This window comes from Triturus cristatus, chromosome 2_1, assembly GCF_964204655.1.
Source record: "Triturus cristatus chromosome 2_1, aTriCri1.1, whole genome shotgun sequence".
Taxonomy (NCBI): domain Eukaryota; kingdom Metazoa; phylum Chordata; class Amphibia; order Caudata; family Salamandridae; genus Triturus; species Triturus cristatus.
Window position 1 is genome coordinate 662598032 of NC_140581.1, and position 22773 is coordinate 662620804.

The window sequence follows — 22773 nt, forward strand, 5'->3', positions numbered from 1 at the left end:
TTCCTCTATCAACTAGTGCAAGGGGAGGCCAGGAAAGCCTAAATGGCCTCCCAGAGTTACCTTTATCATTTGGGAGACAAGGCAGGGAAGATGGTTCACCTGTTGTGTTAATAGATAACTCAACATACTCAAATCACTAATATCAGGGCCCAGGAGGCAAGACTGTGACGGAAGAATGGGCCACTGCCAAGAGCTTTTCAAACTACACACTTTACAAGTGCTGGGAAGATCTGCCCAGCCAGAAATTTGAGAAGTTTCTGTCAGATTTCCCCCCTCAGAGGGCTTTCTGACCAGGGTAAGACCTCACTGGATGATAGCCGGAGTACAAATAAGCTCCAGCGGAAATTAACACAACTGAACTCAGGAAAAACACCAGGACCAAATGGATTCCCGGCTGAGCTTTTCAACCTCTACTCAGGGAAACTAATATCGCCATTGGGTGAGACCATACGTGAGGTAGTGGACAGGAGATCCTTACCTCCCGACCTCCGTCGCACAGAAATTGTGGTCAACCCGAAGCCTGCAAAACCCCTGAACCGCTTATCTCTTTACTAAGCACAGAGATGAAAATTGTGGCAAAGGCTTTGGCGAACCAGTTGTTAACAGTAATCCCCTTGCTGGCCTGTCAAGTCAGAAATTATGCCTAAACAGGCTACTCGAAACAACATACGTGCTGGCTAGCTGTGGCAACCTGCTGCAGTCTTGATAGCAGATTTTGAAAGGCCTTTGATTCGGTAGAGTGGACTTAATTATTTGCACTACTTCGGAGATTGAACTTTGCCAAAATGTATTAAATACCTGCAGCAACTCTCCGAGTTGGAGGGGCTTCCTTGTATCCTAAGTCGACACAGCAGGACACTAGGCAGGGTTGCCCCCCCGTCTCCCCTGCTTTTTGCCATCGAACGGCTGGTGGAATGGATCTATATAGATGCCCAAGTGTGGGAGTTTGAATGGAACACTGGGATCTCTGTCAGAGTGGCCCTATATGTGGATAATGTCCTCATCCTTCTAAAGGACCCAGAAGAACTGGGGCTCCGTATCTTAAAAATACTTTGTGTATTTGGGGAAACCTAAGGCCTACGGATTGATACTTCTAAATCCTCCCTGTTCCCGTCTAGCACCTATCCCCAGGACTTGGGATGTGCAGGGGACATACAAGTGACAAGGGAAAGACTTAACTACCTGGGTGTGTTTATGATGCAGAAGATCACCTAGGCTAGGGTGAGGAACTTGCAACCTCTCTCCCCTTGACAAAATTGGCAACTGACACTAAATTCTGGATGGCTTTGCCTCTGTTGGGTAGAATGACCATCATTAAGATGATAGCTCTACCCCACTTTTTGTATCAGTTACAAAACTTCCTGTAGGACTGGCCGCAGGCCTTCGCACAGCCTTTCCGAGTTTCCTTTGGCAATAGGACTGTCCTCGGATATTCCTTGCCAACTATTACCAAGCCACTTATGATGGAGGAGATCGCAACTCTAAAATACATGGGATGGAATTGACGTCTAACTAGAGAGATACCTCTTAGGGAGGAGAAAATGTTGGTGCACGTGGCAGCAGTGGAAGGCTTTCAGATATGGGAGAGTATAAGAATCTTCACTCTGGGGGATGTAATGCAAGGGTTGGTGATGAAATCCTACCAAAATCTTCAAGATTACACTCTAGTCAGTTCTTCCACTATCTCAACCTGTGACAAGCCCTCATGCCGTATGCGGTGTAGCTAGCAGAGCTCCTGGACTTCAATCCTTTGGAAGCTAAACTGCTGATGGGAAATTGGGTGCCCATAATGTAACTCAGATGTATTTCACCCTCATTACCAATAGTGTAGAGTCATTTAATAAAGTGTTTCTGACTTTGTAGCATCACCTGGGTCCCCTTGAGGATGAGGAGTGGGGACGAAGCAAAGGCGGCCGCAATAGAAGTAGCAATAGCAGGGGGCTTGGCCTCATTCAGCAGAAATATCTCGACAGGGTGTACTTCACACGGCATGTGCTATGGAAGATAGGGGAAATTCAGCCTCTCCTGTGACTTAGGCATAATGTAAATGTAAATGTGCAGGAATTTATATAGCGCAAATCACCAAGCGGTCTCTAAGCGCTTGCTTAGGGAACCCGTCCTGGTATTCCCCTGTGAGATAGCCCGGCAGGGCATCCGCAAGGTGAAAGCCAGGCATCCCGCCGCGAGGGGCCCGTGTGGAGATTAAGCAGGCTATTGCCCAGAGTCGCAGAGTGTGAACCCATGAGTCGAGTATGCACTGGAGCGAGAATTATCGAGTCCATGGACATTTTATGGACTCAAGACCCAGCCGAGCCGGGAATTGAACCCTGGTCCCGGGCTGACCTCTGCTTCCAGGTCTGCCTCCTCTAACCAGTGAGCCACACTTCTCCCTCAGCAGAGGGGGATTTTCTGTACACTATATGGGGATGTAGCAAATTTACTCTCTTTTGGAATTTTGTGTTTTCAGACCAGTTCAGTGCTGGGATGGCTGCTACGTCCAGACCCCAGGATAGCTATCCTACATATCTTGATTGATGGAGAATCTAATCGATATAAACTGCCTTACATCGACTGGGACTGGTCTTGGCCAAGTTGGATACAGTCTGATGCGGGCAGGATGAAGGAGCCTCCTTGGCAAAGTAATTGCTTAGATAACTGCATGATAACAGGACGGTCTATCTACGGGGCCAGAGGATGCCCTCATAAATATCACAGAATGCGGGAAGATTCTGGACATTCTGGGGCATAGAACAGGCCCCAGTCACCTCCTCACAGGCGACCATGGACGAAAAGATAAGAAATTACGAAGTCTGAGAGTTAGGATGAGAGAGCAGAAAGGGTAGATCGGAGACAAAATACAAGCATTACTGTGGCTTATAAGGAAAATGTGGGTGTTGGGGAGAGGTCCTTGTGTTGGGGAGATAAAGCATTGTTTTTGTTGCTATACTGACCTGCAAAACGTCAATAAAATGTATTACACAAAAAAATAGGGCACTCAATAGTCAGGCCTATGGTCTTCACTTATGTATTTGCTCCTGGTGCCTTGCATGTGGTACATAGTGAAAAAGAAGAACATAAAAATGTCCTGATGAACAGTAAACATGGTTCTTTAGAAAGTAGGACATGCTGGAGGCTAACTTCAGGTTAATTAACCAAGATTTAAATATGGTGACAACCCTGGAGAATTTATTTGATCGGGAGAGATCCTTCAAACCCCAATTTAATGTCTTGAAGAGTGTTTAGAAATTGCCATTTTGAGAATGGTTCAAATGCTGAATCTTCCTCATACTCTCTCCTGCTGGAGGATATCTGTTGTAATATTCAACACAGGTTTGTGTTTCCCTGAATATATTTTCTGATGATACCGGGCAGGCAAAGGCTTTCAATGGGCTCAGTCGGAGCCCAAAGGCACTAAATATAAGATTGGAGGAATTTTCAAAGAAATTATGTGGCTGCTTTTGTGTGACGGAGCATTGCCAACTCAGGGGCAGGTCAGCTGTCTTGGCCCTGACCTCTGGGTAGACTGAAAGATAGCTTGGTCATGCAAGGCCTTAGCATATAACTTGAGTATCCAGAGAGATACCTCTGCCTCTACGATCAGGTAGTGCTAGTGCAGCATACGACAAATGTAGATTTTGCTATAAGGAGGGTCTTGTGTTTTTCACTGAAATTGTGCCTATGCAGCGGTAGCTCGGCTGAACACCAGTACTCCCTTTGTGTAGCATAGATAATGCCTCAATGTGTCCTGCCTTTTCAAACTTACATATGTAATATGACAGCAAAAAACTTGTAAAGCCTTAATTTGCTGTCAAAATAAGTTTGAGTCGGTCAATAGCAGCATAACTAATATTGTAATTAAGCATAATTGGATACCAATGCTAAAAATTTGAGCAAAGAAAATAAGCTGCTTTGTGCACAACACGCTCCAATGACAAGTGCGTAAGTCCCCTTTTCCCATAATTACTATAGATATTTAGGAATAGCCATAACAAAGAATATGGTCACTCTCCAAAGCATATTTGGACAATTTAATAAAAATTAAGCATTGTATAACCAACACTACTTCCACAAGATTTAAAGACAGTGTTGATTTTAATTATTTTAACACTTACTATGAAGTGGGTTTTAGAAGAGAATTTAAAACAACATTATTGTTGTTATAAGGTATGTTGTTAAAAGGCACTATTTCGGTTTGAGAGACTTGTTCACCATCCCAGGCATTGTACATTCGATGTACCCTAGAGCTAAAACAGTAATAATAGTACCCTTTGCACATAAGAACACCAGTCTTTCCAAAGCAATTGTAAGACAACTACTTTTTGCCAGCTCTTTAGCCTAGTGGCTTCTAGTATGGATTCAGCTCAAATATACATTGCATAAGGGAGAGGCTCAATATGTGGTGCTAACAATAATTATGTTATTTTCTATTTAACAAACTGGATAGTCGTAGTAGAGCGATTAACAAGTGGTAATATTGCGAACTGACAGACACAATCTCAAAGAAAGTAAAGATGAAACATTAATCAAGCATGTGGACTGTCAGTCACTTACGACAACGTCATGTGTACTAACACACTTAGCTCAATTTTTCAAAACCTGTACATGCCTATGGTCTGCAACATCCTGGTTAGCAGACGTAAACATATCTGCATGGAATTAGCTCAATTACATACTCCATATAACAATGGCTCATTACAAGGTAATAATAACTATTTTGTTTATTTTTACCATCACGAATAATCATGGTAGAGCAATTAACAAGAGGTAAAATTACCAAATCGCAGGGAAAAGAAAGATGAAACCGGAATCAAACAAGTGGCTTGCCAATCACACACCCCAACATAAGGTGTGTTACCAACTCAGCTCAATGTTTTAAAACCTGCACACGCATGCGTCCTCAAACAGCCATCGGCATCGACACCCAAAGCGCAGACTAAACACATATCTTTCTTTGATCAATTAAAATGTGTGGGGCGTCTTTCTGATCATATATTTATTTATAATGGGCACATTGTCAGTTCATACAATGAATTCTCTGAGAGTTGGCAAAACAAGCTTGCGGTCCTCAAATAACTTTGCTGAAACAGATTCTGTCGTACTTTTCTACCGAAATCGGTAGAAGCTGTTTTGTATTTCTTGGTTGGGCGGGTTTTGTCGCAGAAGGGAGACGATGTGCCAAGATAAGCAGCTCTTAATCATACATGTCCACGTTTTAGAACAGAAAAGTGGGAACATATGAGAAAATAAATGCGAAAATTGATTATTTCCATTGATTTCTGTTGAAGAAAGGGCAATTTCAGGCGAGAGACAGGTAAAATAAAGCCAACTGTGTCTTAATAAATCGGGAATCTCCAGCCTAAACAGGGCCCATTGTCATGTGAACTTCGGGTCTGTAAGTGACAAGAGTATGCATACAGAAGTCATTATGCAGCCTACATATACACACTGACTGATATAGGAAACTGGCGGCGGGGGTCGCCTTTTATTGTGTGGAAAGGGTTCTGAGGCGTTACTGTGTAATGGGTTATGTAGGTGCTCCGCTGGTGCGACCTTGGGCCAGCATCTGCAGGTATAGGCAGTAGTGGAGAAGGTTACACTCCTGGCTATCGGGAGTCTCTATGAAGCTCCTGGGCCGCTCTAGGCCTGTGTTGTGGTCAGAGGGGGCGGAGCTTACGCCGACCTGTAAAAACCCTCCTTCTCTACTGCCCTCGGTGCTGATCACCGACCCCCTCAGGTCCGCGTGAACAAATACACCCCTCACCGGCGACCGATCTAGATGCCCTCTTCTTCCCATCGAACACCTACCTCTACCGCCACTCCGGCCTGCTGCTGCTCACCACACACGACGTCACCGGGAGCGTCACCAGTGTTGCCAGGTAGGATTAAAGAACAAGCACAATCGCTTGCAAAAACGTCCCGAAACTAGCTCAACCCACATAACAAAGATAGTAGTAGGGGGTTTGTGGACGTTCGGAAGGCAATGTAACTACTATTGAAACTCCAGGCCTAGAAGACAATGTGGAAACACTAAGCCTAGATATTTGGAGAAAGCCCGTTCGCCGATAACAGCCCACAAGGCTTATTTACTATTTTAATTTCAGTCTTGCAACTAATTGAGCGAAAATCTCATTTGTAGGGGTGCATCATAACCACGAGTAGGACGCACCCGCATAATCGTGCATTTATATTAAGGCGCGGTGTTAGAATTCTATGTCAGGACTGGAGGCACCGATTATACTTCTCATTGCTTTAAACTTTATACAGCAGCCAATTAAAATAAACATACTACATTTCCCATGAGGCCCTAATATCACATGATCAACCATTGAGCCACTGCCCTATATAAGCCCTTCATAGTGTCTCAGTGTCCTCTTTCTTTGCTGCCTCGCATCCTGAGAAGTACACTTGAAAATTCTTGTCACGTATGTTCGCAAATTTAGAATTCTATGTCAGGACCGGAGGCTCCGATTATGCTTGTTCAAAGATGCGCCACCACAACAGATGCAATATCCACAATCGGTTTATAATAAAAAGTTTTAAACATAGAATCAGTTGACCAATCAGCTGCTTTCATAATGTCTATTAAACTCACTCCCATAGAAAAAGCCTTGGAAGCCATTGCTCCACGAGCTGAATGTGCACCAAATTTCGTAACATCAATACCTGCCTCACCCATGAGCCATCTCACCCATCTTGCTAATGTAGCAGGGGTCACAGGGCGAAAAGTTTTTTGCAGAGCAATCAACAATTGACCATGCATATCTTGTCAAAATTGAGCAGTACTTACCTCATAATCCTTAATACATTGCACTACACAAAGTTTTGGATTATTGGGAAAACTCGGGTAAGTAATCGAGGTAGTATTATACTTAGTGCGTCGGGATATGGCAAAAGTGACACCCTCAGTTAAACAGGGATGTGTGCTGGCCCCCCTCCTTTTCAATCTGTTCATAGCGGACCTACCACCCTCCCTTGATGAAACAAATAGCCACTCTCCCAAGATGGGAGGTGTATCAATATGCAATCTTTTATATGCCGATGACCTAGTCCTTTTCAGTCTGACACGAGTAGGGCTGCAAAGGCTACTAAATAAACTAGACATATATACCACCACGAACAGTCTAGAGGTCAATTTAAAGAAAACCCAAGTGGTTATCTTTGGTAGAAAACGTTACCGTGGTGGAGGATGGCTGTATAACAATATGAGTCTCACAATAGGCAATGCATATAAATATCTAGGGGTCAATTTCGACTCCAGGGGCAACTTTAACAAACAGCGTAGGGACATCTCAGTTAAAGCTATGACCCTTCAGGTGAATTTCTGCAAGCTTTCAAGATCTTTGTCCGGCCCAAGTCTATCCCCATTACTGGAAGTTATGAGAGCAAAAATTGGGCCGGTACTGACATGCGGTGTTGAGATTTTTAGGGTTAAACTAAACTCCACTTTTAAACAATCTGTGACCAAAATCTATAAAAAAACTCTTCATCTGCCCAAAACTGCCTCAGCTGCCCAGATTCGACTTGAACTAGGCTTATTAAATTATGAAATTTCTGGCACAGGATTGTATTTAAATCTGTGCCACAAACTGAGACAAGCAAATACAGGCTCATTGGAGTCTTTAATTTGGTTGGACATTTCCCAGAAAAACCCATGCGGCTCTTATAGCCGTCTTTTTAAGGATTCGATTCAAGAACTGTCTGCGGGTGCCCTATGGGACCTTAACCCCAGTAGGTCAGCATTTAAAACTAGCATTAAGAAATGTATTCGAACAAGGTCCCTACTTATTGACAAAGCTCACTTTGCCAAACGCAGACACGCGTGGGCTACAATGAGTTTGTTTGGTCGCCTATCCTCCGCCTCCTATCTATCCTGCACCTATCCCTTGCATCTAAAACTCAGTTTTATGGCTGTCAGACTGGGCGAATGGCAATGTTTAAACGACATGCCCGCCTGGCGCCGTCTGTCAGCGGAAGTAATGTGCAGAGGGTGCGGCACGACTCCTAAAACCCTGGTCCACATAGTATGCCTCTGTCCAACTTTTATGTCACAACGTAGACGTAAATTGAAATCTGAGTGGAACAGGCTGGGAATCCGGACGTGTAGACAAGCAATTATTGCAGCATTAATGCCAGATAACACAGCTCTAAATATTGCTTTTACAATCTTTATACGACATGCATACGGCACCTTCAGATAGTAACGGGAATGGCTCGCCATTACGCTATCTTTTAGGAGCTATTCCGTACCACACTGCAACCCTTTTTATGCTGCTAAAATTGATCCTATTTGACTACACTGTATATTCTGCTGTTACTTTACGAAACATTGGATTGCATTTATGGCTGATTGTTAAGACCCGAAATCGAATTCATTTTATATGTCACTGTCATTGTTGTTTGCACATTCTGCTTTTTTTATCATTCACTCATCAGTGAAGTTTTTAAAGTAATTTGAAGATTTTAATAATTATTGTCCCATGTATTGCTGCTGTAATTTTGAGGTGTTCTTTTAAGGATATTTTTATACCCAAATAAAGCATTCTTTCCCTGGACACCCTCAAGTGAAAACCTGCGACCTGCAAGGTCTAGAGCACGAATATCAGAAACGCGTTTACAAGAAACCAAGCATAATAACATAGTCAGTTTTGCCGAAAGCTGTTTACGAGAGAGAGAATCATTGGAAGGCCAAGCTTCTAAGAATCGCAAACAGTAGAAACATCCCATAAATCCGCATACTTTGGACAAGGCGGTTTTACCAACCGGATACCCCTGAGTAATTTACAGACCAATGGGTATGAGAGGGCCAGTCCTGCAGAAACGGATCCGTGGCCAGAGCTTCCGGATCCGGGCGCCAACTGAAAAACATTGGAAGTTGCCTGTTGAGGCGAGAGGCAAACAGATCGATCTGGCATGGACCCCATAAGCGAGTCAATGACCGGAAAACACGAGGATGAAGCCTCCAATCGCTGAAATCTCGGAGGTGACGAGAATTCCAGTCTGCAATCATATTGTTGCACCCCGGAAGGTACTCCGCAATCACGGTGAGGTTCCTCTGAAGACAAAAGTGCCAGGAATCCTTGGCGATTTCTGCCAGAATCTTGGACCTTGTCTCCCCCAATTTGTTGACATACCGAAACGCTGACACATTGTCCATGCGGAGAAGTATGCAACAGTTTGTCATGCGTGGAGACAGACAACGAATCGCAAACGACCCTGCCAGGAGCTCCAGACAATTGATATGTAGAGACAACTCATCTTGAGACCACCGGCCTCCCGTGGTTATCTGACTGCAACGGGCTCCCCATCCCCACCGACTGGCATCGGACTCTATCACCACCTCCGGAGACACTCCGAACAGGGCTCGACCATTCCAAGACTCCATGTGTTCTAACCACCACAACATCTCCCACCTCGCCTCCTCCGAAAGAGGAATTTGATCGGAATACCTGAGGCCTTTCTGGAGATGGCGGATCTTGAGCCGTTGAAGAGCACGGTAATGAAGAGGACCCGGAAATTTAGCTTGTATCGAGAAAGCTAACAGACCGACTATCCGAGCTACAGACCTCAATGATAAAACCTGTTTGTGTAAAAACAAACTCAACTCCCTCTTGATAGATCTGATCTTCTGATTGGGCAAGAGGAGTTGGCAAGTGAGGGAATTGACAAGAAATCCCAGGAATTACATTGATTGAGATGGAATGAAAACCGACTTCTGAGGATTCACCAGAAATCCGAGAGACTGTAAAAGATCGATGGACCACTCCAAATGAGTCATCAACAGACGAGGGCATGAGCCATGATGAGAACATCGTCCAGATAGATAATCAGACGAACACCCCGGGCTCGCAGAGATTCCACAACAGGCCTCAGAAGTTTCGTGAAGCACCAGGGTGCTGACGAGAGGCCGAAAGGGAGAACTTTGTACTCGAACCAGACCCCCTGCCACTGGAACTGCAGAAACCGACGATGGGGACCGTAAATGGGAATCGACAAATATGCATCCTTCAGATCGAGGCGGACCATCCAGTCCCCCTCCTGAAGAAGGTCCTGAAGAAGATGGATACCCTCCATCTTGAAATGGCGATAAACAACCCAACCGCTGAAGTCGCGGAGGTTGAGAACTAGTCTGGAACCACCCCCTTTTTTCTGAACCAGAAAAACGTTGCTGGAGAAACCTTGAAGATGACGGGTGGTCTGAACTATGGCCCCTTTTCGTAGAAGAGGGTCTATTTCCGCGGAAATGACAGCTTGATCATGAAGGGAAAAACTCGGGGGCGAAGGAGGATGAGGCTGAACCGGACAGCTTAAGAACTCTATCTTGTAACCCTTGATAGTGTCCAACACCCATGCATCGCTCGAGATCAATTGCCAACTGGTGAGAAAAAACTGAATTCTGCCCCCCAACAAAACTTCTGAATCTGAGATCAGACTTACTGGAAGCTGAGGAATTGTGAGGTCCTCCTTGGTTGCCAGCATAGCGTCCCTTCCGGTATTGGTTTCGGCTTTTGCGAGAAGGATAGAAGGAGGATCGATTGTTATAACCGGAGTCCTGATGACCTCCACGATGGGACTGATAGCCACGTTGGGTGGTTTGTGTAGAACCACGGCCGAACGAACGTCCCCTATATCGTCCGGCCCGCCCAAAAATCGAGCAAAAAGCACGTCTAAGAGAGGACTGAGCTTTATCAAGTCCACTAAACGTGGCAACAAATTTAGTCAACTCTTTAAGAAAAGGATGACCGAACAACAAACCCTGAGCCAAAGGGCCAGACTCAGAAGTGGACAATTCCGCTAGTTTGGGATCCAACTTCAAAAGAATAGAGCGGCGAGGCTCACATGACATGGCACAATTAGCGTTGCCCAATTGACAAATGGCCCTCTGAGACCAACCAATTAACTCATCTGGATCAATGGCAGTGGAAGATTCCTTAGCCCGAAAACCCAAATCCAAAATTTTGTGAGGGGACCCAGTAAATCTAATAACTTATCTTGACAAGAGCGCCATGCCCTGTAAATGCCCTTTTTGGGATCTTTAGCTTATTTTTTAAGGTAAGTAACCATGGTCGGATCAACGTCAGGAGTATCAGCCAATTTATGAGGTAAATCCGTCCGAGGACATTCAGACCGAAGACGTGTCCTCACCTCTTTGTCGAACAGTTGACGAATATGTGTTTGGACATAGTCCGCCACCTCCGCAGATGGAAGCCAAGAAGAAGAATTAGGGTGCACAATGTCAAAAGATTCAAAAGTAAGGATTTGGGGATGCGTAGGCGCGTCTACGAAATGCTCTTTACGAGCCTTCTTAGCAGGAGGAGGAGAGGCGTCATGGTCTGAAGACTTGGGAGAAGAAGAGTCATCATCATCTGTCCGATGAGACTGAAAGGCCCTGGCTTCTGTAGAAGTCTGACCATAGGAATGGTCATTAGAGAGAGCCTTGTCTGATTTGTGAGGATTGGCAACTTTGGTAGACTTTGAAGAAGAAGAACGCCCAGAAGACGTAGGTATCCAGCCCTGCTGTAAAGCATAATTAGAGAGGTGACGTTTTAAGGGCTCAATAGCGCGGACCAGCGCTTTATTCACGGAGTGTTGACCACCCACGTCAAGAGCTTCCACCAAATCCTGCTCCATGGAGCCAGAGGCCTCATCATCATAATAATACTCTCCCTCATCGTAATATTCAGCCATAGCTACACACTAAAGTGTAAATTAATGCTCACAAGAGGAAGTAACAAAATACTGCAATACAATAAAGCCAAAGGCAAAGACAAGGGGGAGTGGCAAAACCCCTAAGGCAAGCCAACAAGAAAGACAGGTACACAGCAGCCTGAATAGTTAGCTAATTAAACGTGGAGGGAGGGCTTGCCAACAATGTCACCACTCTAGGCAAAGCCTATGCTTGATTATACAGCCCAAACTCCATAATTCATGCAGATGGGCGTAAAATGGGCCTTGGAACAGGCTGTGGGCATTGAGCAAATAAAGCGCTGCTCCCGCGCTAAATTTTGCGATGTGCGTAGGCAAAATAAACAAATAAAAAGGTCGCCGCACACGCGCGGTAACGGCCGCCTGAACCACAATGGAAAACGGACTACGCGAGACACTCGCGTAGTCCGTGAGCCCCGCACTCCCGCTCCACAATGACAAGCGCAGGCGCAACGCGCCCGAACCGGGGAGGCGAACACGCGCTCCCTGCAACAAACCCGGAAAAAACAGACTACCGGCAATGAAAGCGATCGTTAGACGCGTGGACGCTGTACGGATTACACGGCGAAACGAGGAAAAAAACAGCACCAATGCAAGTAAACAGAGCGCGGAATAAAGCAAATGAATTAAATGCAAGGCAAAAGAACAATGCAATATGGTAAAAGAAAGGTAAAGCACTTAACTGGCTGCGGAGCAGCAAAGAAAGAGGATGTGGTATTCTCTTATGGACCTTTTATAGGGAACTCTCTATGGTTATTAGGTGATACCCAGTGTGTTCATGGGTATTGTAGTCTTATTTTCTTTTACTGTAATATGATTGGCTGCTGAGCATTTCCTAGTAAAGAAATGAGCAGCATAATCGGAGCCTCCGGTCCTGACATAGAATTCTAATGTTATCTCTTGAGATGTGGTTAATTATGCCTTTATTTATGATGTTGTAGTGATACATTGTGTTAAGGATAACAGTGCAATTTGCGCTAATTATATTTTGTGATATTGTGCATGTTTATTTAGATTTGGTTTGTCAGGACACTCGCGCTCTTTGCTTCGAGCGGTCGGCTAGTCTTTCTCTGTGTACAGGGAGCACCTTGCCTCCCACCCGGCATCCGTGTCCTAATTGGTGTGGAGCGGGAGACGGGAGCGAGAACGCAAATCTAACTGACGCGCTGTCCTCTTTTTGTTTTCTCGAGGTGCAGGCACTGCGCATGTGCGGTGGTCATTTTAACTGTGGAGAGGTGTGGCTCACTGGTTAGAGGCGGCAGACCCGTAAACAGAGGACGGCCCGGGACCAGGGTTCGATTCCCGACGCGGCAGGGTCGTGGACCAGGGTCAGCGGGCTCGATAATTCTCGCTTCGGTGCCTACTCCAGTCAGGGACCACACTTGGCAACTCTGGGCATTAGCTTGCCTCATCTTCACAACGGCCCCCCCAGACCGCCAGGGATGCTTGGTCGCACCTTAGAGATACCCATTAGGGACCATCTCTCAGGGTGAGCCAGGACGGGTTCCCCAGCGGTCGAAGCGCGGAGATACTCCTCTGGGAGTCGATTCTAGCGCTATATAAACCCACAATTAATTAATTAATTAATTAACTGCCTTCAGTGATTGGAAGGCTTCAATAGAACGCGGGGAGCTGCGTATAATTGCTCCTTTAATCAAAAACTCTTGTGGCTGCTCTCTATTGTCACTGCAGAAGAGGCTGAGCAGGGTTGGATATTTCAGCATAGGCTCTGCTTAGAGTAGCAGACAAGCCCTCCCTCCACCATCTATATATATATTTTTATACAGTGATTCTGTATTTTGGCTGAATTGGGGTTGGTTCTACTCCCGTTTTGTTGCTCCTGATTGAGGGAGAACTCACCTTAAGTATCCAGTGGTGGCCCTTGGTCTTTTCACAGAAAGATGGCAGAATTTTATGAAGAAGAATATTATTACGAGGAACCCTCGAAGTCCCTGGAGCAAGACCTAGTAAATGCATTGGATGTGGGGGTGCAGCATTCAGTAAACAGGGCCTTGGTTCTGGCGATTGAACCTTTGAAGCTTACCGATGTGGCTATGCAGAACAACAAGGTTGGTTACCTACCTCTCCATTGCGGACCAGATTCAGTGGGAAGTCCCCCAAGGGGCCTCATGCACCGAATTTTGCCAAACTCACCAGGGGCATGACTAGGGAACATGACTATAGCGCCACTTTGGCGGCTGCGGTCTCCGACCCATTCCTAGAGGATGACGGAGGTTCCTCTTCCCATGACAGCTCGAACCAGGAAAAGAGCACCATGTGGACCTTCCCACACAACCTAAACTACTCCCTTTTGAGCCTCAGAAATTGTCCAACCCAAGTCCACAGCCTGGTTCCCCCCCCCCCACCCCCCACCCCAGGAAGTAGCCAAATATGTGCAGGCTCTCCTGTGCCAAGCTTTTGATGAGGAGGTACGGGCTACATTACGCTCGTAATGCCCCAGACCTGACCTCCAAGGTAAGGTAGCGGACACCCCAGAAGTGGACCCCACAATGGTTACCTACTTCGAAAAATATTCTAAAGACCGTAAGAAGGGGACAGATAGGGCCTGGCATTCCTGTCAGGAGAAACTCCTTGACATGACAGGCCCCTTAACTAAAATATTAGAATTAGTTTACAAGGCAAAGGAGTCGGCCATTTCAATAGACCCTGAAGAGCTAATTGTTGGGTGCAATGGGCCAAATGCCGACTGGGGAACGCTAACTGCGCTATGTCCAGTGAAAGGAGGCGATCCATCCTCTTGAAATAGGTCTCCAAACTCTCCAAACTTTCCACTTCTAAGGCCGAATCCCTGGCCCAAGGCCTCCTTTTTGGTCAGCCATTCTTCAAGAAACTGACTAAAGTCATTGCTACCTTCAGCGGCTTAGACAAGGCACAAGGATCCCTCCCTAAAGCCTTCCGACCGGTTTCCGACAGCGCCGGACAATTTAGAGGATGTTCGTTCGGGGGGAGTTACCAGCAAGGCCCTCAACGAGGTTATTACCAGCGTTCTGCCGCTCAGAGCGCCGGGACGCCCCTTTGCTGGGGCAGCTGTGCGCTATAGAAGAACGAATAACATAACATAACATAACATAACAACATGAGGGCTATCTTATCAGGATCCTAACAACCTCACTTTCTACCAAACCCGACGCTCCAACAGAAATCACTTCCTAAAAGGTAGATATGGAGGAAATCAAGGAGGTGCCCATGATTCAGGGAACACAAGTGAGACTCATTCTGTGTTCAGAAGTAGTGTTGGGGAGCAGAATTCAATCCTTCCTTCATGTTTGGCATACGATCTCGCAGGATGCATGGGTACTGGAGACAGTGCAGGGATACAAATTAGAACTGTATAGCTTCCCCAGACAAGTGTTCCCATCTCCAACAATGTCTTTTTCCCATCAAGATCAAAGCTTTATCTCCTCTGAAATTCAGACCCTCCTACAAAAAAGGGCCATAGTTGTCACGGAACCTCATCTCCTAGGGTTTCTCAGCATGCTCTTCTTAGTAGAGAAGAAAGGGGGTGGAGCACGACTAGTTTTGAATTTAAAGGATTTCAATGGTTGGGTTGTTTACCGACATTTCAAGATGGAAGGCATCTATTTGCTCCGCGAACTCCTCCAGGAGGGGGACTGGATGGTCCGTCTGGACTTAAAAGACGCATACCTTTCCATTCCCATTTTTGCACCCCATCGGCCTTTTCTGCAGTTCCCGTGGCAAGGAATATATTACGAATACAAAGTCCTTCCTTTTGGTCTCTCCTTGATTCCATGGTGTTTCACAAAACTCCTTCACCCAGTGGTAGAGTCCTCGAGGGCTCTGGGGGTCCGGCTGATTATTTATCTGGATGTCATAATTATCATGGCACGGTGTCCCCGACTAGTGGTCACTCACCTCAAGTGTTCAATCACACTCCTGCAGAGCTTGGGATTCATTGTGAACTCACAGAAATCAATTTTGATACCAGCACAAACAGTATAATTTCTGGGGTTCCAGATCGACTCTCGCACATGCCAGTTGATGTTTCCAGCACAGAAGGTCAAGAACATAAAGAGAGAGTTTAGATCAATTTTGAGCAGGCAGAATGTATCCTTGCGATCAGTAGCCTGAGTGGTGGGTCTATTGGCCTCCTCAATACAGGTGATTTTTCCGGGCCCCCTACACTATTGTGCACTTCAGAGACTCAAAATTCGACATCTCCGCAAAGGCCTCAGTTATGCCGAGTCGTAGATGACGTGGTGGTTGGATCATATGAAGGCCTGGAATGGCAGGGCCATCTTTGGTTCCACTCCAGAAATAGTATCGAGTCAGATGCTAGCCGCTCGGGTTGGGGAGCCAGGTTTGGACCAGTCTCCACGGGGGGGCCGTTGGTCCCAAGACAAACTGACCATGCATATCAATTGCCTGGAGCATCTAGCAGGCTCCTTTGCAATTCCCAGCCTTTCACTCATTAAGACAGACTGCTGCATTCTACTCCGGAAGGACAATGTCTCAGCAGTTCGCTATGTGAACAAGCTGTGGGGGACAAAATCCCGTGTGCTGGCGGGGATTGTCAAGGATTTCTGGCATTTTTGCCCTCAACATAGGATAACGGTGGTGGCAGAGTATCTATCGGGCCGCCACAACAATGTGGCTGACTGGCAGTCTGGGCATCTACGAGACTTCAGCGATTGGAGACTTCATCTACGAGTTTTCCATGGATTGAATCATCTCTGAGGCCCCTACCAGATAGACTTGTTTGCCTCTCGCCTCAACTGGCAAATCTCATCCTTTTTCAGTTGGCTTCCGGATCTAGAGGCCTTGGCCACAGGTGGTTTTCTCTAAGTCTGGAGCTCTAGTCTGTGTTATGCGTTTCCTGCGTACTTAATGATTCCCAGGGTACTAGCGCAGGCACACCGCCAATGGGCGGAATTGGTATTATTAACGCCGTTCTGGAGAGCGCAAGCATGTCTCCCAGTCCTTCTGCAATTGTTGTTTGCTTCCCCGATCCTTCTCTCATTTCGATGGAATCTCCTCTTGGATCCGGGGGCTCTGCACATCCACTGATATTGTCAGGACAACTCTCCCTAGTGGTTTGGCGAGTTTCCGGACAGATGGAATGTCCCTGTACTTTCAAAGGAAGCTAACAACTTCATTAGTGAGGCCTGGTCAACCAATACCGACAAGCGATATACATCCTGTTGGAAACGATGGTTTGGCTGGTGCCGTGAACGGGACATCAATCCCGTTATAGCACATTAAACTTTGGTAATTAAATTACTGTCTTCACTTGCCTCTACATGTATGGCTTACAGGACGGTTAATAATTTCCGTTCAGCCATTTCGCAGGTCACGATCAGGTGGATGGTTAACCAGTCAGTGAACATCCCTGGGTATGCAAACTTCTGAGGGGCATCCGTATGGTCGACCCTCCATGTCCTAAGAACTCGGTGTTATGGGACGTGTCCATTGTTCTACGATTTTTAGAGGCATGGCCTTTCAATAAATATCTCTCTCTCGAGAAAACAATTGTCCGCCAAACTGACCATGTTGCTTTGTCTCGTATGTTGTAAAAGAGTTTCAGATTTCTGCACCTTAGATTTGGCGGGATGCAATTTTTCCCTAAATGTCCTAAATGGCAAGATGGGTGCGTTGGTTTATGAGTGAAGAAGCATTGATGTCCCCATGTTTGAGGCCCACTCTGCTTGAGTGGGTATGACTTCCAAGTCTTTTGCGTTAGGACCCAGCCTTGCTGAAATCATGAAAACAGCAGATTGGTCGACAGAGTCCACTTTCAAGATATTTTATTGTAAATCTATTGTTGATGTGGCTTCCATTATGGTGGCTAAGCTTTAAACAAGCATAATCAGAGCCTCCGGTCCTGACATAGAATAAAAAATGTGCAAACATTTGTGACAAGAATTTTCAATTGTCTCAAGGACATGAGCCAAGGATTATCCCACCCAGATTAAGATGTTTAGCGTTTATTGATGTAATGGATCTAATTCTTAATTTTTTCCCACCCCTTTTGTTGTTAATGTCATTGATTTGTGACATGGGTGGCAATATGGTATCTCCTTTTTTCCTTCCCAGGTCCGGATGGCAAGTGAGATCCCCATGGTGTGGATGTTCTAGGCTTATACAAAGCTTCCTTTGGTGAGGATTGGCTCCTCGGCGGACTGGTGAAAATATAGTTGAAGGATTCTTGGCATCCTGTTAGTCGGAGTTTTGAGTCGGACCCCTGCTGGGTCTTGTGTTTTGGTTCCTTGGAGAAGGTTGATCTGCTGTGGCAGGACTCATACTTGAGGGTTCTACAAAGTTGTATGGTTTGAACTGACTTAACTGTTTTTCTACGAGATTCTAAACAAAGAAAGAGGACACTGAGACGCTATGAAGGGCTTATATAGGGCAGTGGCTCTTTGGTTGATCACGTGATATTAGGGTATTATGGGAAATGTAGTATGTTTAAACTTTATTGGAATTGGCTGATGTATAAGGTAGTAAAGAAATGAGAAGCATAATCCTCAGCTCTATGTCCTTAATAGAATTGAAAATTCTTGTCACAAATGTTTGCAAATTTTTTATTGTGAACTGTATTAACGCAATTAAGTGACTTGTTTTAGGGGACTGACAAGTAGCATGGAGAATTAACCTAGGAAATTAATGTAATTAGCACAAAATGTTACCATGAAAAACTTGTGTTGTGAAGTTGACACTCCTCACATACTAAATGTTATTAACAATGTTATTTCTATAATTTGGTAAATTGGGTTAGTCAAAACGCTATAGAGTTATGTGAATCTGTCATGTTTAACATGATATTGTTCTTACGTTAGCTAAATTCGTAGGCTTGAAATGCAAGCCCCTGACAACTCTCGCTTTAGAATTAATGTTTTGAATTACATGTGCACTGTGGAATCTGTTCTTTTTCATGTTTGCCTTGGAGGTGGAGAAGCCTTCTTTTAGGAAAAATAATGTCTTTGTGTTAGTAGCTAGGCAAGGAGAAAAAAGTTACAATTATATGGTTTGGCGGTGTTGAAGACGAATACGGATTCACATAGGAGAAGGCATGGGAACTAAGGATGGACTGTTACAAGGGGTGTATATGGAGAACACTGTGGAAAAGTACTCCCATGACTGTGCCCATCGTAGATTAAGCACACGCTGTGCATTGTGGGAAAGCTACCTGTCCTGTGGATAACAGATTGTTGGAATGAGGGACAGTACCCACATCTTTCTTGCTTTGGGAGAGGGAGCATCCCAGAACAAGCTCTTTCTCTTGCGATAGTGGCTTTATGCTACTTGACCCATTGATGGTGGAGAGGCTTCTTAGGGAGACTCCACGTACTGACACAAGTTCCTTTTACTTGAAATGTTCATGTAGAGATGTCATCTTAGTGGTAGAGTAGGGATAAATTTAGTGTTCTTCATTTATCAACCGTCGATGCAGGGAAATGTTGACTCATGCTTCCTGAATCTCTGTATTCTACTGCTTGAACTAATAGTTTGTTCATGCTGCACCGTTTAAATTGGATGCATAGGTTTGGCTTCATGCTAATTCCTTTGTATTTCTATACCCTCTTGCTGAGGTGTCTTGATGTCCAGTTATTCTTGACTTTGTAATAATCAACTAACCTCAGATAGTTGTCTGTGGATTATAATGCGTCAAGGAGAATTATTGACTAATTGACTGTATATTAACAATTTTCTCCCCTTTACACTTTCATGCTGCTAAAAAGAACCATCGGAGTGTGTCTCTAGAAATGGTTAAGAACTAATGGGCGCGGCCCTTTCACATATATGCCAACATTTGTTAATTAAATACATAGCTGCCAAGTTTTAAGTATAGACTATGTACATGTGTGATAATTCTAAGTTTGCATTATTCATATGTGTGACATATCATAATTTATATACCTCAAGTGTGACACTTTGAGTGACACTATATGGCATGAAGTTGAACATAAAAGCTACTGAGATGCTCAGTGACTTTTTATCTTCGAATTACTTGTAGTTGTTTTCTTAGTGAAAATGCCACTAGCCCTGCCAAGAACCACGCATCAGGGTTTAGACTAATGCAATGCTGGTGTCCGGAACACCGCATTAAAATGTATTGTTATATAGCTCCCTGACATGCTTTGCGGATTATGAGAGGCTTCAAAAACATCCTCATGTGCAGTACTTAAGCTCTCCACTGCCGCTCTGCCTGTGAAGAAATTTAGCCTGCTGGTCGGCATAGAGGACTTGAATGGTGACACAGCACATAGGATACATTGTATCTTTCCCATGCATAAATAAAGATTGTGCTCCCACTGTCAGCCCCCCAGCCTCTCTGAGACACATGTGTAGCTGCTGGATCTTCTGACATGGCCACTGAGTGGGGCTGCGACTCATAAATCTGTAGTCTCTAGCTTGTAAGTACCGCCGAGCGCGCAAAAAGTAATGCCATGTGATCTTCAGACAAAGTATTTAACTATTTAGAACCACTACCGCCTCCCAGCTAAAGTAAGGCATATCGGAGAGAGGGAGAGGATTGCTGACTGTGACGCTTGTCGGCTCGGACATAAGCCTATTATTGCCGCCTGCTGCTACAGTTCATTGCCTCCCTTCCCCAGCCCTGTCGAAGAACTGTAGGCCCAAAACTCATCTCAGGTCCAGTGAAAGGGAGACATGAAGCGTCCCAAGCATAGAGATGAGGCAATATCACCCATGGGTCACTTCTTGGTGAGTCTGAGTGAACTAGTAATACAAACTTCACAGAAGCTGGACTATACATTTGACGTTTGTATGTTCAAAGTTTTTTTTTTTCAAAAGTTAAATGAAGGAAATTGAGAAGCACGCATATTCCACACTTTGACTATGGGGAAAATCAATCAGAAACCTTATCTTAAATGCAATGTGTTGTGTTACTAATATCATCTAGCTGCCTAGCTTTATAGTCAATAGTACTTTACTTTCTGGGCTTGTATTTACTCCTTTCCCACTGGTGAATTGGCTGTAAATCATATCAGTTTAGACGGCTGTATTAAATGCCTCAATTCCAATCATGTAGTGATGTGTATCAGAACCAGGTTCACATGATCACATTCGTTATTATCGTCAGTAAACATAAATGTGTGATGACTGGGAACCGCAACACGTGCATACTGTCTGCTAACAGACCTGAGTACAGACTACTGGAGAGTCACAGCATTCCTGAAGTATGGAAGGCATTCTCTCCATTTCAAGGGTACTCAGTACATATTATGCTGTCAGCCTTGAAAACTCAAGACAGAACAGAGCAACACTAATTCCCAGGATGGGGATGTAAACCACCTCCTATAACCCCCCCCTATAGGTCCATATGCTGCATCTTCAAAGAGAGTGGGGATGGGGGATGTGCCCTCACTGCGAGGCTTTACCTGCATTACTGGCATTGTACAAATCTCTAGCCTAGTACTTTTTCCAGGTCCAATTATTTCCAGTGTCATCTCAACCCATTGCCCAGATGCCATATCTCTGAGAACCATGGATTGTGTCCTACACTTCAAAATGTGATCACCCTGCTCACACTCTGTGCACTCTCGTATCACCCTCTCTATCATGAGATCTATATCAGGCCACAAGTAATTTTCTCTAATCCTTTCCTTGCTGTAGGAAACTGGCTCTGTATATGATATTGCCACTAGGTGGTAATACCGTGCACAGAGTTCAAGAGTTCCCCAAAAGTGTACAGGGCTCAATGTAAAACCCAAAGTGCTTTATTAGTGGTAGTGTGGGTGAGCAGTCGTAGGCCTAACACAGAGAAGTGTAAGACATTCATTGCACAAAAGAAATCATTAATGGACACACGACTCAAGAAGGAGATCCAGACCAATTTTAGGAAATTCTACTCTGTTGTTACTTTATTTTAAGACCCAGGTCTTTCTGATAAGGTAAATATGTTTTTAATAAAAAATACGTTTCACTTTGAAAAGTCGATACTTAAAAACTTTTTCCCACAGTCCAATGTTATCCTATGGGGAACACAATATTGCGGTGAAACAGGAAAGTATTAAACTTACAATCTCAGTCTTCGCAGCCAAATGTTAGCAGGGGTCAGGTAAGTACCAAAACTGCACACCCAGGGGCACAGGGGCGACCGGGTGCAGAGGTCGAAATCAGAATTCGACTCAATGCTTTCCAATGGAGACAGGGGGTGCCTGGAGCCACAATGCTTGAAGGTAATTCGATCGGTTGCAGAGGCCATGCTTTGGGGGTTAGGTTAAGCATGGGGGGTACAAAACAGCACCAAACCTACACCACCAGCGGCACAGGGGTAGAAGGGTTCAAATTTGACAATGGGTACCCAATGCTTTTCAATTAAGATTCTTCTGACGGCAAAGAGGCATGGCACCGAAGGTTGCAAAGGAAGACAAACAACAGAAGAGGTACGTTGGGATGTAGGGGGCCATAGGGGCACCATCAGTTCAGCTCACCATGGCCCAGGGGCTACGGGTGCAGGGGTGCCTTTTGACGTTGGAGTCTTTTTACTGGAGCCTGGCTTGGTTGGGGGAGCCTCTGGATTCACCCTGCAGTTGCCTTCATGGAGGGCAGGAGAGTTCAACCAACGCTGGACATGAGGTCAGGATCGCCACGGAGACTTCCCGGCACAGGTGACCATTCAGACTCGGGCCATGGGTGTTGAGTGCAGATTGGGCTGGGGACGCGGATCCGCCTGGATCCGGAGTGTTTGGAGTCGGTTTCTTCTGGACAGGTCCACTGTTTATGGCAGATTGAAGTCTGTGTTGAAAGCAACAGTCCTCCCAGGGACTTCAGAGGTCACTGTTGAAAGACAGGTTGCAGGTTCGTCTAAGCAGGAGACAAGCCGATAGTGCTGGGGCCAAGGCAGTTGTCGTCTTCTGGCTTCAGCTGCAGAGTGTCTTCTTTCTTCTTAGATCGTCGCAGATCTGCCTACCAATTCTGGGGGAGCCAGCTAAATACTAAATTTAGGAGGCGTTTTAGGGGAGTCGCAGGTTGGGTCAATGGGCACCTTACCTGGGGTACCTACACCCTCTATTAAGCCACCCTCCTATTGGAGGGGGCAGAAATCTAGCCCTGATTGTAGGGGAA

The 22773-nt window shown here is 45.4% G+C and overlaps 1 protein-coding gene across 1 annotated transcript in view; it reads right to left on the reverse strand.

Moving 5' to 3' along the window:
• PJA2 (praja ring finger ubiquitin ligase 2) overlaps positions 1-5937 on the reverse strand; it is a 202257-nt gene extending 196320 nt beyond the window's left edge. The window contains exon 1 of the mRNA XM_085632581.1: positions 5806-5937. The gene's annotated coding sequence lies outside the window, so the exon portion shown is untranslated. The remainder of the gene's footprint in view (positions 1-5805) is intronic.
• Between the last annotated feature and the right edge of the window lie 16836 nt (positions 5938-22773).